General features: G+C 49.3%; 1 protein-coding gene across 4 annotated transcripts in view; it reads right to left on the bottom strand.

The window, feature by feature from the left end:
* Positions 1–18,197, bottom strand: part of LOC144132332 (uncharacterized) — a 222,134-nt gene that overhangs the window by 105,138 nt on the left and 98,799 nt on the right. The gene's annotated exons all lie outside the window — the stretch shown is intronic.

Here is an 18,197-nt window from a genome sequence, read left to right as displayed (position 1 = left end):
GAATCAGTAAAGCACGCGCTCACGGAAGCTAGGACCGAGCTCGTCGTCATTCCACCAGATGACGACGACCCTTCAGCCACTCGACGTGGTACTCAACAAGCCCTTTAAGGACAGAGTGCGACAGGAATACAATGAGTGGATGTCCGGCGACAATCCGAAGACGTCGACGGGCCGCCTGCAAAGGCCTCCGCTTGCGACCGTCTGCAGCTGGGTGTTGTCGGCCTGGCGTTCTTTGCCAGATGCCATGGTGCAAAAGGCTTTCAAGAAGTGCTGCATAAGCAACACGCTGGATGGAACTGAGGACGACGCACTGTGGGAGGCGGTGAGCGACAAGGAATCGTCTTCCGACGACACTGATGAAAGTTCGGAGTGAAGTCGCAGCTCCGGTGGTCCAGGGACGCAGCCGACGTTGCAAATAAATGCGTTTCAGCAATTTTTGTTTCTTCTCTATTTTTTTCTATTTTCTTCACTTCAAGGTAAGGGGGTCGACCTATATTCCCACTTGACCTATATACGGTTTATACGGTAGTAGCACAAGACACATGGAGAAGGGTGCCCCCTTCCAACGCCCGTTGCAGGGTGGTGATGGGCGCGCGGTGCGTACACCTTGCAGGTTTCGTAGAATCACCGCTTAAAAGCAACAGCTGCGCAGTGATGCAATCCCAATAAGAGCAGCCGCTGGAGCTCCACATACAGGTCTCACACGTTACAGATATGTCGGCACCACACGTAGGCCGGCTCCAGCAAGTTGTGATGGGCATTTTTGCAGAAAGGCGGGACAGCTTCAATGAGTGTGATGATGTTCAATGCATTTTCTTTTTTTCATGTAATAGCCTAGTGTGTTTTAAAAATACACGATTTTGAAAATGCCTATTGTACCATTCAACCTTTGAAATTATTTGAAGAAAATTACCACAGTCAAACCTCAATGCAACAAAGTCATAGCTGCAGCTGAAAAATTCGTTAAATTGAGATCCCTATGTTTCAGCAGTTAAAATAACGGTACAAATTATTGAACACTGCTGGTGGCACCTTGTAAATACAGTAGAATCTCTCTGTAAATTAATGTTTTAACTGTTTTTTGTGATGATATTAACTTTAAAAATGTACCAACGAGAGTGCGTTATATGCAATATGTTCCAGTTCGGGATGATGCGAACCAATTCTCAACCCATGACGAATGACACGAACACATGTACCACCAGAGTACTGCCAGCGGGCGCCCCGACGATGGTTATGATGTGAAAAAGAGGCTGCTGCGCTGCATAGGGGAGAAGGTCCAAACGAGCATCGTAGACTTTTTCGTCCTTAATAATTGAGCAAAAAGAAAAGGATATATCGAACCCCCAACACCAAACAATGCCAGCCACGCCGATGACAGGTAGTTGGCTTCTCCGCACTTCACATACAGATCGTGGTTGTGCACGCACACCGCAGGTTTCGTATCTACACTAAAAATGGCACAGAGGTACGCTCTGCTCATATTCTGCTCTACTAACTGAAGCTTACCGGTAACATTTGTGCATAAAAGCAGTGTTGGCGGTAGCGCATTACAAGTAATGGCGTTGCCGGTAACGCATTACTTTTTTCGCTAACTTAGTAACATACTCGTTACCGTTTCCAAAGTGTAACGGGTAATGTACTTACGTTAACATTTTTTGGTAACGTGAGGTGCCACGTTACTATAGTCGGGTACAACTTTAGAAGACAGGAGAGGCCCCGCCCAGATGACCGAAGCACAGCAGCCAATTGCCTCCGCGACTAAAGAAATAGTCCCGCTCAAAAAATTGTGACTGCTTCTAAAACGCGTATTTCTCTGTATAAATAAGATTTGTGTATCTTGATGAAAGGTTTAGTAAAACTATCATGATGCAAATGCTTCAGCACATGCCGGATCGCGAGAGAAAAATAACTCCGTGCCTTCTACAACGCTGTGCGTCGTCTGCTACGGAGCGAGATCGACGGCACCGGGCGTGTAATTAAAAAACAGTCTGGCTCAATAGCATAGGATTCATATGTACTTTTTGTGTGTTTTCACAAGCTTATTTTTTTATTGTGTGAGGCTTATTTTTCAGTTGCTACTTGTTTCTTTTTTTCTTTGTGGTTGCGAACCTACAATCTCGTGAGTTCACGCACGTTCGCGCACGGCATTCCGTACCTCTTTTCCGCCATGGAGCCCAGCGAGGTGGCATCGGAACGCGAGCCTTTGTTGCCGAACGAGCCTTGTGTCGCATCGATGATCACACCACCAAGGAGCCTCGGCAAGAGCAAGAGCGGCCGCATCCTGAACAGCGATTCACGCAACATGATCTTCCACTGCTACACGTTTTGGCGTACCAGGGAGCCTGAACGCAGCGTAGAGGAGACGAGCAAGTTTGTCGCTGACATGCTCGGTGTCAGCGAAAGGACTGTGTTCAGGGTGAGGAAGGAAGTTAAGGCTTCGCACTTTTCGGGTGGCAAACTGACGACGCCGTCCCGAAAGCGCCCACGCAATGCGGGGAAGAGAAGACGCAGCGCGAAGTTTGACAGCTTCACGTTGCGCGCGCTGAGGTCATGTGTGCACGATTTCTTTCGCCGCAACGAGATACCGACGGTCGAGAAGATCACTACCGAGTTCTCGGAACGTATGGAACTCCCATCACTAAGGCGGTGTACTGTGCGTCGCCTGCTTGCCGAGATCGGCTTCAAGCACGAAAAGAGAAGCCGCAACTCGCTGCTTATCGGCCGGGATGACATCACCGATTGGCAGAATCGCTACCTCCGTGACGTGGAGCGCTACCGAGCGGAAGGCCGAAAGATCTTCTACCTGGACGAGACATGGGTGACGGCGGGACACACTCGGTCAATCGTGTAGACAGACACCGTGGTGCAGAAGCGCGGACGCCTGTTCGCTCGAGCAAATGGCCCAACGACGGGTCTAAAACAACCTTCTGGGAAAGGTCAGCGCCTGATCGTCACGCACATCGGCAGCGAGGATGGCTTCGTCGACGGCTGCTTGGATGTTTTCCGAGGCCAAAAGACAGGCGACTACCACGAGGAAATGGACGGCAATCGCTTTGAGGGCTGGTTTAATGGCGTTCTGCAGAAGTTGCCAGCTGGCAGCGTCATTGTTTTAGACAATGCACCTTACCATAGCCGGCGAGAAGAGAAATTGCCAACGACGGCCTGAAAGAAGGAGAAGATACAGGAGTGGCTCACAAGCAAGAAGATCACCTACGCTGAAAGGATGATAAAGAAGCAGCTGCTTGAGCTGGTGGCATCTGTAAAGTCACGCTTTCTGAGCTACATCGTAGACAATGCAGCTGTAAGCGCCGGTTGCATTGTACTCAGGCTCCCGCCGTACCACTGCGAATTTAATCCCATTGAGCTTGTGTGGGCCAAGGTCAAAAATGGCATCACTGCGGACAACAGAGACTTCAAGCTGTCCACGGTCAACGCCATCTTGAGGGAGAAAATCAAGCACGTACAGTGAAAGCTCGTTAATTCGACTTCCGTTAATTCGGAAAATCGGATAATTCGACCTTCGCGCCTGGTCCGTACAATTATGTATAGGGGTCTATGGGACGAAACTCTCGTTAATTCGGACGAATTCCACCCCACCTCGGATAATTCAGACGATTTCGGGCAGTCACCGAGGCTCGAAAACAAAAATACGGCAAACGCGGCACAAAAGTTATACCCAAACGCAGCATCGCCATCGACATCAATTAATCAACTTGGCTCGACTTGTGGCTGGATGGGCGCTTTTCCTTGTTTTTTCACGTGCCGGCGTTACCGCCGGGGCCATTTTGTCGCTTTGTTGCTGTCGGTGCGCTGCATCCTTGCACGCTGCTTTGCCGAGGACCGCTGGATTTAGCGCGGCTCAGTTATTGAACTTTATTGGCGCTTTTCTGTTGTGCGCCCGTGTCACCGCATTCTCCGCCAATGGCAACGCCGGCGAAACGGCCGAAGTACGAGGCCAAGGACTTGGCTACCAAATTGGAAATTTTGCGGGCCCTGAAGGACGGGCTGTCTCGACAAGAAGCCATGAAGAAATACAACGTGAAAAGAAGTACCTTGAGCACGTATGTGAAAAATGAAGAGCAGATTCTTCAGGCGTTCGAAAGCGAGAAGTTCCAAGCGTCACAAAAGCGTCTGCGAAAGCAGCTCATCCAGAGTTGGAAGAGGCTTTGCTTCAGTGGGTGGTAAACTCGCGTAATGCAACCTGCCATTGAGTGGACCCCTCATCATGGCGCAAGCCGAGAAGTTTGCACTCATGATGCATATCGATGCATCCAAAGCATCGGAAGGGTGATGTGCGTGCTTCAGAGAGCGACATGGCCTCGTTTTTAAGACTGTGTGCGGCGAAAGAGATGCTGTCAACGAAGACGTTGCCAACAACTGGAAGAAAGCTCAGCTGCTCGAACACATCGCCGCCTATGATCCAAATGATATATTTAATGCTGATGAAACAGCACTTTTCTTTAAGGCTTTGCCAAACAAGACTGTGACCATGAAAGGAGATCCGTGCATTGGTGGCAAAAGAAGCAAGGAACGAGTCACCATTCTTTTAGCTGCCAACATGACAGGGACAGAGCGCTTGCCGCTTGTCGTCATTGGAAAGGCACAAAAGCCACGGTGCTTTAAGAACATGCCTGCTCTTCCGGTGGAATACCGAGCAAACAGAAAGGCCTGGATGACGTCGGAAATCTTTCGAGGCTGGATGCAAAAGTTAGACCGACAGTTTTCCGCGAAGAACCGCAAAGTGTTAATGGTGCTGGACAATTGCAGTGCGCATAACAGTGTCACCGGACTGGACAACATAGAAGTTGTTTTCTTGCCGCCGAACACAACATCGGCTCTCCAACCGATGGACCAAGGCATAATTCACTATGTCAAGACCAAATACCGCAGGCGCGTGCTGGAACGTATGCTCCTGTGCCATGAAGCCGGCAAGCAGTACGACGTGTATCTTTTGAGCGCGGTCAACATTCTTGACTACGTTTGGCACAACACGCCCGCGCACGTTGTCGCTAACTGTTTCAGACACAGTGGCTTCGTTGTGCGTGAGCCTGGCGATGATGCAGTGGCCGAAGTGTCGCTAGACGACAATGGAGATATTTCGGAGGAGTTCTGCCGGATACGGTGACACTCGCTGATTACGTCGGCATTGATGACGGCGTTGTAACAGCAGGCTCTCTTACCGATGAAGAAATTGTCAGGGACGTGCTGCACAGCGAAGATTCTGCGGAGGAAGAGGAGCCGCAAGAGGAGCAGCCTCGGCCCTCTCGCACTGCGAAGGAAGCCGTGGAGGCCCTCGCTGTGCTGGAAGAATTTTGTTGGGACACTGCAGACAGCATGCGAGCCGCTAAGCACCTGGAAGGACTTAGAAAAATAGTATCCGCGCGGGTTTCTGCGCAAAAGCAGACAAGCATCCTCGATTACTTTGCGCAGTAAAGGTATGTTGATGAAAGTCGTGCATTTATTATTTTTCTTGTCCACTCGATAATTTGGACATTCGGTTAATTCGGACATAATTTACGGTCCCTAGAAGTCCGAATTAACGAGCTTTCACTGTAGTGGCGGAAGACTGGGCGAAGAGCATTCAGCACGTGATGGACTTGGAGGCAAATTTCAGACTTGACACGTCTGGGAGTGAGCACATTCAACCCATCATCATCCAGCTGGGTGACGATGACAATGAAGAAAGCGACTCCGACTGCGAGCTGTCTGGCATTGAGCCACTCGACGAAGCATAACGGCTTCTTTTAACGAAAGAACAGCCTTTATTAGGGCTACCAAAATTTTTCCCGTTGGTTCGCAAAAGACAACCATCCATTCCGTGACCTCTGAAATAAATAAGCAGTTCCATTTATGGCGTATTCCTTATAATAGAAGCTCAATTCTGATAAGCAACGTCCTGCACACATTGTGCTCGATTTAAGAAGTGGCATAGAAACATGTTTAAATGCTGGTATATCTGAATTGAAACACAACTGTTAACTCTGATTATCTTTGGCGGGCTCAAAATGCTCATTCAGGCAGCCACCATCTAGTTTGACGGGCCCCATGTTGAAATAACAGTATTCAAGGCACGCTTTATAGCTCTGTTAGCAGTCTGCACTGGAAATCGCAGTCATGTCATAGCCAGTGCTGCTGCGATACCAGTAGTCAACACGAAACTGACAGCCACTGTTAGCAGCTTGCACGCCAAAGCACATTCATGTGGTTGCATTGTTTATTTTGGTTATCTGGCTCACACAAGTAATGAGAATAAGAGAATAAATATAAAACATCATTAGCTCATTGAGGCCCAAAATGCTCATTCAGGCAGCCATCGTCGAGTTTGTCGGGCCCCACGTTGAAATAACAGTAGTCAGAGCACGCTTTATGGCTCTGTTAGCAGTATGCACTGGAAATCGCAGTCATGTCATAGCCAGTGCTGCTGCGATACCAGTAGTCAACACGAAACTGACAGCCACTGTTAGCAGCTTGCACGCCAAAGCACATTCATGTGGTTGCATTGTTTATTTTGGTTATCTGGATCACACAAGTAATGAGAATAAGAGAATAAATATAAAGCATCATTACCTTATTGAGGCCCAAAATGCTCATTCAGGCAGCCATCGTCGAGTTTGTCGGGCCCCACGTTGAAATAACAGTAGTCAGAGCACGCTTTATGGCTCTGTTAGCAGTATGCACTGAAAAGCGCAGCCTTGTCATAGCCAATTTTTAATTTATTTATCTGACTCTGGCATTAACGCGAATGCAAGCACAATTATTAACGTGAATAACTTTGCTAGCATTTTTTTTGTCATATTTACGTACCGGAAAAATGCTCAGCAAGGTTGAACGTGTTTTAGTGAGTCACTTTGTTCATTACAAGCCGTAGGCAAAATGACGGCCAGATTCAGACAGTGATATTGGTGAGGTAATAAATGGTGAAAGCTGAAAAAGCTCTCACAGCACTGCTTTGCTGGACTCCATTCACTAGAAAACTGCATTTGTAATGAAGAAAGCGTCAAGACAGGAAATGATAATCCACTGCACAATGTTATGTGTACCCCCACATGTGACGGGCAGCGAAACCATCTATTTATTAAGACTGAATGCAACAACATCGCAAGATGCTGTTGCACAATATGGCACCCTTTCATGTGCACTCCTGGCGAGCTGCCGTATGCACTGATGCATAAACACATTAACAGGGGTAAGAGACGAAGTTATTGCTCAAGCCACGTGATGCTTTTAACATCTTGTATCGGTCAATGTTTCTGTTGTCACAGCTGATAGAAGTTTCTTTAGTGCAAGTTGGTTAATCACGTTGCGACAACAGCACAAGAAGCAAGGTCAGAATAGTAGGAGAAAACACAGCAAGATGGCAGACTGAGGAGGCAAGGTAGACAAGAGTGTAAGGATTTAATGACATCGAAGAGGCCAGCCCTGCTATTCACAGGACTTGGTGCTTTGAATGAGACGAGTTAATGAGACTGTAAAGGAAGAGGTGGATGCCGCATGCTTACAAGAACAAACACAAAAATAAAAGGACACAAATAGTAATAATAAACACATACACGCACAGAAGCACTCACATATTCACACACATGCAAACAAATTCGAGCACGGAAACTAAGATCTAAAATGCAAAAAAGGGGGAAAATAACAAATATAAACAAACACGCAAGAAAACATGCACACACATTTAACGCAGACGCGAGTAGAGGTATTAGGAGTCAGTTCACAAGCAGCTGTGCCTACTTTGTCGTACTTTTGTTTGATGTATATAACGGCTCTGTTGCCTTCACTGTCTTGGAATTTTTTTAGTAGCAACATATCATAACAATCGAAAAGCAGCGCAAAGCTGTGTTGTGGGAAAGCAAGTCGAGCGCTGGCAGCACAACTGATGTGCGATTGTGTCACAGCAGGCATTCTACAGCTGGTGCGTGCAGTGAGTGAAGAATTCTAAGCCATACAGAGCCGCGAATTCATGCCAAGCTCCCTTGTAAAGGCACCAGTGTATCGGTCATAATTTTATATTAGTACTAAGGCTGATATTAAGGAAACAAACACTGCTCCCACACGCCTGGCCGTTAATAATCCAATGACATTCGCTCAAGCAGTGCGTGTTAGTCACTGATTGTTAGCACTGGTGGAAAGTGATCAATCGACTGCGCTACACAACTCTCGAACGACGCCCTGCTAGACACTCGGCTATTTTATCATACCGCTGCCAACGATCGATCGTTTGCGCGCTGAGCTGGCAGCTACAAATCTTTAGGTTGGAGGTTGCTTCCGCAAATCTTTTCGGTTGAGGAACTCGTAGGTTGGTTTCATTCGCGCACGCTTTTCTCATTCATCCTGAGAATGGTTTTGCTCCATCACTTCGCCACGTCCGATGTGAAACGCAGGGGCACAGTACACAAACACACCCGCCGCCCACAGTAGGTACCAGACTTTGGCAAATTCTCCTCGTCGTAACTTCACTTAGGAGCAAAACAAAACACCATAGAACAAACACGCACTATGTTTGTTTGCAGCGGTGTGCTGCTGCGGGATCCTGTTTCCAGACGAAGCGCAGTCACCGATGTTCGCTGTAACCTTTTTTTTATCGCCTCACGGCTCAGAACAAACGCACACGGCACAAGTTGTGCATCATAAGCTTGCAATAATATTTCCGACATGACAGACGCCCACAAACAATTCGAATTCACTCTGACGAAGGGAGACGCACACAGCTGACGTGACTCGGCCCAGTTCGAAGCGAGGGCAGCCATGTTAGGCATGTTCTCCGTCGGCGGGGTCACCGGCCGTCCGGCTCATGATGTCACCTGAAGTGCGCGCCTATTGGCGGAGGCTCGTGTGCATCCGCCTTTGAGGGGCAAATGCCGCTGCCTTCTTAAGTTGTACCCGACTATAGTTACTTTTTGTTCCAGTTGTGACCCACTTCGCCCCTTATTTAGAAGAACAAGCGCAGATCACCTAAAGTGATGTTGCAAATACCGTATTTACTCGAATCTAGGCCGGCCACGATTCTAAGCCGAGACCCGAAAGTTGAAGGCCACAGAAAAAAAAAAAACTTGCCTCGATTGTAGGCCGGCCGAAAAAACAACACTGTTTATACCTCATTATCACAATTATTTTTATGACGCGACACGACTGTTCTTACGTCGCCGCGCACGTGAAAGTGCGTGGCGCGAAACGACTGCACCATGTGTCTGCGCATAGGCGACTTGGTGTAGAGAGAGGAACTCGAGTGAGACACAGCGGGAAGCATCGTGCCTGCATGCTCTGCCGAAGCGTGATTGATGGCCCCGAGAGGGACCGTTCAAAAAAAAAAAAGCTGCCAAAGGAGCTTTGAGAGAAGAGGAGGAGGAGAGGCGGCGTTGGGCGAGGAGACATATGCAACGCCAGCCCGGGATCAGCCCCCGCTCATTCGTCATCATCATCGCTGACTTCTTTATCGCTGGCCTCCTCGAACAGTGCACTATCTTCACTGCCATCAAGTGCATTAGAGATGCAGCACTTGCGGAATGAGCGTGCAACCAAGCTTTCTGGGATGTCATCCCAGGCTGCAGCTATCCAAGTGGCTACAACTCCCAGTGAGGCGCGCTTTATTCGGCCTGTTGGTGTAAGCTCGCGCCGCTCTTCACTAAGCCAGTCCACGTAGTACTTGCGCAGCCGATCCTTGAAAGGCTTATTGAGGCACACATCAAGAGGCTGCAGCTGGCCTGTCATGCCGCCGGGTATGATGGCGACGTCGGTACCGGCTTCGGAAAGCGCAGCTTTTACGCCGTCAGAGAGGTGTCCACGGTAAGAGTCCAGGACGAGGAGGGAACGTTTGGCCAAGAGGGCCCCTGGACGCCGCTGCCAAACCATTCTGATCCACTGCTCAACCATATCGCTCGCCATCCATCCATTTTCGTTGGCGCGGACGATCACATTTCTTGGAAACACTTCCCGAGCTGGTAGAGTCTTCCTCTTAAAAATTATATACGCCGGCAGCTTGTGGCCATCCGCCGTGCAGGCCAGCATTACAGTCATGCGCTGCTTTTCGTATCCGGCCGAGCGCACTTTCACTTCCTTGGCACGTTTTTCGTTCACGGTGCACGCCACTGGCATGTCAAACCATACCGGCGTCTGGTCAGCGTTTCCCATTTGTCCTACGGCGTAGCCGTGCTCCATCCTCTTCCTTATTACGAATCGCTGAAATGAGATCAGCTTCTCTTCGAAGTCGCCCGGCAGCTTTTGCAAATGGACGTGCGACGTCGGAGGCTGAAGCCAAAGCGCTTCATGAACTTCTGCAACCAGCCCCGGCTGGCTTTAAACAGTTCCCGGGGGACGCCTCGCTCTCTCGCCAGCTCTCTTGCTTTGGCTTGCAGCACTTCCGTGGTCACTGGAAGTGCCGCTGACCTCTGCGTCTCCACAAACTCGGCCAGAGCTACCTCCACTTCTGGATGGCGGCCTTTCTTGGGGCCCGTGAAAGCCGTTCTCGTTGCCGCGCAAGCAAAAATTTCGTTACGCTGCCCCCTCCAACGGCGAACATTCTTCTCATCCACGCCGAAGTCCCGCCCGGCTTGAAGATTTGACAACTGCTCTGCAGCGACTATAACTTTCCGCTTGAAGGCGGCACTATAATGGCACCGCCTGTTTGGTGCCATGGTGTTGGTGATAAAAACTACGCACGAAAACTTCACTGCTGCGAATGTGCTCACGCCACCGCACGAGAACAGAAAAAGGCCAAAATGGCAGCCAGTGCTCATGGCTGCGTTCCAATACTCCCAAGTAGACGGCTACTTAGACGTCTAGCCGGACAGCCGCCATCTTGGGACGCGTTCCAATTCTCGGCGAAGCAGTCTCATAAGACTGCTTCGCCGAAGTCCACATCGATGCAGGCTAACTTGCTGTCTAAAGATGGCGGAGCTGATGTACGCGGATGAGCGAGTCGTGCTCTTGCGGGCGTCGGACTGTACACGGAGTATAGGAAAGGAAAAATGTGAGTGAATCCATTATGTTATTTTGTACGCAAACTAGTGGCTAATTAATCTTCGTGGACGTGCGATTCCTAGCAGTGAATCACGCAGGACAAAATCGTGCAGTTGAGAGCTTTGCTAAAGCAGTGGACGCTGTATGTCTGTTTACGTGATCCGGCATCTGACGATGCCGGATCTTAATTAGCACCTTGATTTTAGAGAATACTCGTCGCTGTCGTTGGTTTCCTCGACGGGCATTAAGACGGCTGGCGTGACGGTTAACAAATGTTTTCTGTTGCTGTATTAGTTGCATCAACTCTTTCGCGTGCATTCCTTTTTATCTCTACACTCTCAGAACAAATACACCGGCATGTTGCGAATTGATTTTAGTCTTTGCAGGATAAGATCGCTGCTGTATTTAGATCTCTCGCTGTCTCCGAGTGCCACGTACGGCAGACAGCAGGTTTAATGTCACGTATGTGTTTTCCTGTTGCAGTGTATATTAGCCGTATCGCATTTTGCGCATATTGATTACAGTCTTTCGTATTCTTTCTTATGTTTACAGGACCGTCTGGACGAGCACGTTCGAGGAGCATGTACAGTTTAGCATCAATAATAAAAGAATAATTCCATATCACTTTAGCGTCGTCTTCGGAGAGCGGCCCCGTCTGCTACAAGTAGACTGACCGATAGGCACATCCACCAGTCCGGTTTACGCGCAAAGTCATTGCAGAAATGTGTAAACTTGTTGAAAATTATTTATTTAATTAATTAAATTATTTAATTAAATTTAATTATTGTTATTCCTCAGTTTGTGAAAAATAGTAGTACAACTGTTCATAAGCTTTAGTTACATTATTATGCCGCGAGGCGGCGTGAGCAGTAGACAAGTTCCAATACATGGACATGTAGACTGCTTCCTAGACGTCATACTAGACATCTTGTTAGACGTCTAGAGTATTGGAACGCAGCCCATGTGTGCTTTGATCAGTATCGGCTACGGATAGCAACGGCTACGGATAGCAATGGCTACAGTGCTGTCTTTCGTTGGCGTTTTGTGGGGGCGCCACCTGCGTGCTACATTTATTCGTATTTTACGAATACGAAACCTCGAAACGAAATCCTCGAATCTAAGCCGACATAAGAGTTCTACATCTCGTTTTTTTTGAAAAAACTATCGGCCTAGATTCGAATAAATACGGTAATCAAAAATGTACAGGTGCTCTCGACGATCATGTTGCGGCTCGCATGCTAGCCAGAAAACACCTGCCCTTGACGATAAATAGCCATAAAGCACAGAACACCTGCACGAACACGCATTCACACACTTGCCTTCACCTACTTCCCCTTCCAAATCCACTCACACCCACAACTCTACAGAGTGGAAACATGCCCAGCATTTTGGAGCATCACATCTTTCAGAATTACTGAGAATTTGTTGAGAGTTAGGCAATGTTTTCTTTGCGAAGTTAGAATTGATGATGAACTGTCAATTTGTGTTTAATGTCACATTCAGAAATGGCTTCACCATGTGCCGCAGGGTTAGAAGCCATCACATGTAGCTAGCACTACAGGCAAATTTAGGGCACTATAACATTGCTAAGCTCAAGGCTGAGTCGAACTACACCGTAACGGAAAAGGAGTGTCTCGCCGTAGTGTGGGCTCTAACAAAATTCCGCCCATACTTATATGGCCGCCCGTTCACCGTCGTCACCGATCATCACGCTTTGTGCTGGTGGCTTCACTCAAAGATCCCTCAGGGCGCCTAGGCCGCTGGGCCCTCCGTCTTAAGGAATTCGATATCACCGTAGTTTACCGATCAGGCCGCAAGCACTCCGATGCCGACGCCTTGTCCCGCTCCCCGCTGCCCTCTCCTGCGCCCTCTTCGCCAATATCTGCATCCCTACTCGCAGCGCTCACTACCATGGACATGCCCCATCAACAACGCCAAGATCCATGGATTTCAGCGTTGCTCGACGTACTTCGTGCACCCTCTACGGCCTCCTTCCCTCGAGCACTTCGTCGCCAGGCTTCCCATTTTGCCCTTCGCGACAGTCTTCTGTACCGGCGCAACTATCGTCCAGATGGCCGCAAGTGGCTTCTCGTGATTCCCCGACATCTCCGCACTGAGATTTGTGAACACCACCATGCCAATCCTCAGAGCGCTCACGCTGGCTCGCTGAAAACGTACGAGCGACTACGCCAGAGGTACTATTGGCGGGGCATGTACAACTTCGTTCGTCGCTACGTTCGCTCCTGCACGGCCTGTCAGCAGCGGAAGTCGACACCTCGCCCTTCGACTGCCCCGTTACAGCCAATACCGTGTCCGGCTCACCCTTTTGATCGTGTGGGCATCGACCTATATGGGCCACTTCCCTTCACGACCTCACTCGGTATGCTGAGACCGCTGCCCTACCTGCGGCTACTGCTCGCGATGTAGCCTTCTTCCTTCTTCATCACTTTGTCCTGCGTCACGGCGCTCCTCGCGAACTTCTCAGTGACCGCGGCCGTGTTTTCTTGTCTGAAGTTCTTCACGAGCTTGTCGCTGCGTGCCACACAGTCCACCGCACCACTACTGCTTACCACCCTCAAACCAACGGCCTCACCGAACGCTTCAACCGTACTCTTGGGGACATGATCGCCATGTATATTCACTCCGACAGCTCCAATTGGGATCAGGTTCTTCTGTTCGTCACCTATGCATATAACACCGCCTCTCAAGCAACCACCGGCTTTTCCCCATTCTTTTATTCGGACGCGAACCTTCTTGTATGTTGGATACAATCCTTCCCTACAACCCCGACAGCTCGGAATATGCTTCCCTCTCTAACATCACCCGCCATGCTGAGCAGTGCCGCCAGTTGGCTCGCTCCTTCACCGCCGAACGTCAAGGTCTCCGTACCCATGCTTCCGATCAAGACACGCCCGCGGTTCACTTCTCCACTGGCTCACTGGTCTGGCTCTCTGTTCCGAATGCGTCCAAATTTTCGGCCAAGCACATCGGCCCTTACCGCATCTTGGAGCGTACGTCACCGGTCAACTACATTATCGAACCGGTGACACCTTCTTCGGACCATCGCCGCCGTGGCCGCGACGTCGTTCACGTCAGCCGCTTGAAGCCGTATTATAGCCCCCTCGTAGTCTCCTCTCCTTGAGTCGCCAGGATAGCTCCCTCTTTCCGCCGGGGCACTTGGAATGAAGAAGATGAACCAGCCCCGAAGCCAACGACGACGAAGCGCTCGCGCCGCCGGTTGGATGCTCGTGCTGGATGGAACACTGCCGCTTGTGTCTGGTCTCTCGGCTCTCTGCCTCGTAGATTGCCTGTGCCAAGGTCTTCGTAGCCGGCGCTTCCATTGTGCCAATAAACCACTCTACACTGCACATTTGTTCAAAGTATTCTCGTTAAATCAGGATTTTGCGTAAAATCGTTGTTTGGGCTAGAAGTTTCACGTGAAATATGAGCTTTATAAAATTTTATCTTGAGTTCTTGAGGCGAAGACGCACAAAATAAAAATTTATGGCCATGAAGTAACAGCAAAGTAACGTGCGGTACTTTTTTTTCGGTAACGGTAGCGCTAACGCGTTACCTTTTTTTTTGTAGGTAACGTCGGGTGGTAACGCGTTTATTTTTTCTTCGTTTAATGAGTAACGTATTTAGTTACTTTTTTCGGTAACGTCTACAACACTGCATAAAAGGGTGCACGCAAATCACGGTCTGCCTCAGCTAAATTTTTATTTTCATACTCTTGTGAAGGAAGATCCTGATACATAGATGAGATGTGGGAGGATTTCGAAAGTGCAGTATAAAATGACTGTCAAATCGCGAAAAAGAATACATGACTTTCATCAATGGGACAGTGATTAAGAAACGAAAAATGCGTTATTTCGTGAATTTAGCAAAAAGATGCTTCTTATACTGAGGTTCGCCTGTATTCGCTTCGAACCAAAAGCCACTACAGTCGAGCCCACATATAACCATACCGGTATTAACAATATATCGGTTACAACAACGAAAAGCTGCTGCACCGTCCACTTTTGTACTTTTTCTATGCTAAAATAACCCGCTTACTACAATGCCCCCATGCCGCATTATCGGTTATAACAATGAAGTCTGGCTCCTGAGTGCTTGTGCCAAAAGGTAGTAAAATGCGAAATCCTTGAAAAAAAAAAAAGAAATTCCATCCGCTGCACCCTCCCCGCCGCGCGCTCGAACAATAGAACCTGTTTTCCAGCCTTCTCCGCATCGCCAGCCTCGAGCCTCACTCCCGCTGCTCTTCCACCCCTCCGAACATACCGTATAAACGCGTGTAAGGGCCGCACCCCGTATTCCCAAAAGAAATATTTAAAAAAAAAAATCCGTGTAAGGGCCGCACCCAAACTTTCCAGGAAACACGCAAGAATAGCCTTCGAAATACATGCGCACAGGAGCTTCGAGGTGCCGCCCATGGATGGCGCCCGAGGCTGCCGGTCATCATCATCATCTTTTCTTCTGCCGCGAGCTTCTGCTACTGTACTTCCGCTATCCGTATCGGCATCGGTATCGCCAGGTCTAACTTTGTTCTGTTCTGGCTGTCAAAGCATGCGTTTTTTGGTGGTTGTGTTAGCGTGGTCGCTCGGCATAGTTGTTGCTCTCGTGCGCTGTCGTTCTTCACTTTTTCATGAACTGCCTCCGAGCATTGTCACTGCTGCACGATGGGCAAGCACCTCAACAGCTACACGGTGGGCTTTAAACTGAAAGTAGTGGAGTTCGCTCTCGAACACGGCAAGCGTGCCGTGGGCAGAAAATTTGACGTGGACGAGAAGCGTGTCCGACGGTGGTGCGGACAAAGGGATGCGTTGAAGAATACCAGCTCCAAAAAGCGCGCTTTCCGAGGCAAGCCATGCAAATTTCCTGACCTAGAAGAAGAGCTGCTATGCTATTCAATGGAAGTGCGGACCAACGGCTACGCGTTGACAACGGACATGCTGCACATGAAGGCACAAGCCTTGGCGCGTGCTAAAAGCATACCACACGAGGACTTCAAGGCTAGTGCCGGCTGGGTACGAAGATTTCTGAAGAGGAAGGGCCTATCATTTCGGCGAAGGACCACGCCGTGCCAGCGGCTGCCCCCCGACTACACCGACAAGGTGCTCAGCTTTCGGAAGTATGTCATCGGTCTGCGTCGTGAGCACAACTATATATTTTCGCAGATAGCGAACGCCTACCAGACCCCCGTGTGGTTCGACTGTACCGAAAGCTGCACAGTTAAACTGAAAGGAAAGAAGAGTGTTTTCGTGCGGACAACCGGCGCGGAGCGCCAACGGTGTACCGTTATGTTGTGCGTCACCGCGGACGGGAGGAAGCTGCCCCCCTATGTTATCCTGAAAAGAAAAACTATTCCTAAAGGCGTTTTCCCCAAGGGAATTGTAGTTCGCGCCCAAGAAAAGGGCTGGATGGACGATGAGCTTGTGCTCGACTGGGTAAAAAGCGTTTGGGAGAAGCGCCCAGGCGCCATGCTGGCCCGACGATCGCTCCTTGTCTAGGACAGCTTCCGCGGTCACTTGACGGGTAGGGTTAAGGAACGCCTGCGCGGTATCCGCACAGATATGGCCGTGATACCAGGCGGCCTCACCGGCATGCTGCAACCCCTGGATCTAAGCGTCAATCGGCCTTTTAAGGTTGAATTTCGAAGGCAGTATTCGGAATGGATGGCCAATGGCAATCACGACGAGACGCCGACAGGGCGGCTTAAGAGGGCCCCGCTCGCGACTGTGCTTGGATGGATTTTGTCCGCGTGGAATTCCGTGTCGACCGACATTGTAACCCGGAGTTTCAAAGTGACCGGAATTTCAAACAGTTTAGACGGGACCGAAGACTACTTTCTGTGGGCTGAACATTTACCTGAACAGAGCACCAGCTCGGAGTCTGAAGACTCCGTGAGTTATGCCTGAACGGTAAATAAATACCGCGCATTCCAGATTGGTTTGCTTTCACTTGAAAAATTTTTTTTTTTTTTTTCGAAAATCGCGTGTATGGGCCGCACCCCGAAATTTGCCCCCCGAATCTGGGAAAAAAAGTGCGGCCCTTACACGCGTTTATACGGTAAATGGGCTGCGCCCATAGCTCTACGCGGCGCCACCCTCGAAACATGAATCGACCTCTCCAATACGCCAACAGCTCTGATCTGCTCACTTGCCCCTCATTCTGCGGAGTTCTGCCAACGGATTTGGTTGTTTGTGTTAGTTGATTGCGTCGAAGTCGTTCTTGGCCACGTGGTTTTTCCATCTCGTTTGAATTGCCGCCGAAATGGAAGATGGCTGATCAGCCTGCTGATTATCGAACGACATTGCCGGTGAAAAGAAAGCGCACGGCTATCGATTTAGAGGCATAAGTGTAGTATTGTGAAGGACTACAAAGACGGTAAGATAATGTGTGACTTGGTTAAGAAGTACGCACTATTGCAACCGACGGTCTCGACGATCCTCCGCTCCGCTGAGAAGTTCGACAAAGAGAAGTGCTCACTTGACAGTGGGCGCAAATGCGTTCGACAAGGTGCCTATAAGGAGGTGGAGGAGGCCATCTACGAGTGGTTTCTTGGTGCCCGTGCCCAGAACTTGCCTACCACCAGGCCGATTCTGGCCACAAAGGCGAAGCAGTTTGCCCTGCTGATTAACAGTGTGGACTTCCAGCCAGGTGGCGGCTAGATACAGCGCTTCAAAGAGAGACCATGGAGAACGATGTCGGCAAGCTTCGCGTGAGACAAGCAAGGCTCACGGACATGGGGTTTTCTCGTGCAAGCCAGTGAGAAGTACGTTGCGAGATGCTTGTGGCGATTTCACCCCAGCGTTTCTTCAAGATTTCTCAAGCTGAGAGGTGGCTGGCTGCGGCAACCTTCTCGTATTTTTTAGACTGTCCCTTTCGGGGCCGCCAAAACGATGCCTCGGCGGAGCTGGCATGTCACCGTCCATGACCCTCTTTGCAGTTGTTATGTTCTTTTTTGTGCAACCCAATTATAACAATTATCAGTTATAACAATGGAATTTTCGTGGCACTTGAATATTGTTATAAGTGGACTGAACTGTATTCGCACATGCCTAATTTCATTCAGTTAGGTTCTCGTCAGTGTCTTCCAATGCAAAAAAATGTGCATGGAATAAAATGGCACGCCCTTCAGATCACCCCGTTTAAGTATTGTACATTTGTGGGCAAGGGGGCACATACCATATACACTCGCGTAATGAACCCACTTTTTTTTTTCAGAAAAGTTT

The sequence above is a fragment of the Amblyomma americanum genome, chromosome 5 (assembly GCF_052857255.1).
Source record: "Amblyomma americanum isolate KBUSLIRL-KWMA chromosome 5, ASM5285725v1, whole genome shotgun sequence".
Lineage (NCBI taxonomy): Eukaryota > Metazoa > Arthropoda > Arachnida > Ixodida > Ixodidae > Amblyomma > Amblyomma americanum.
This window is presented reverse-complemented; position numbering and strand designations above follow the sequence as displayed.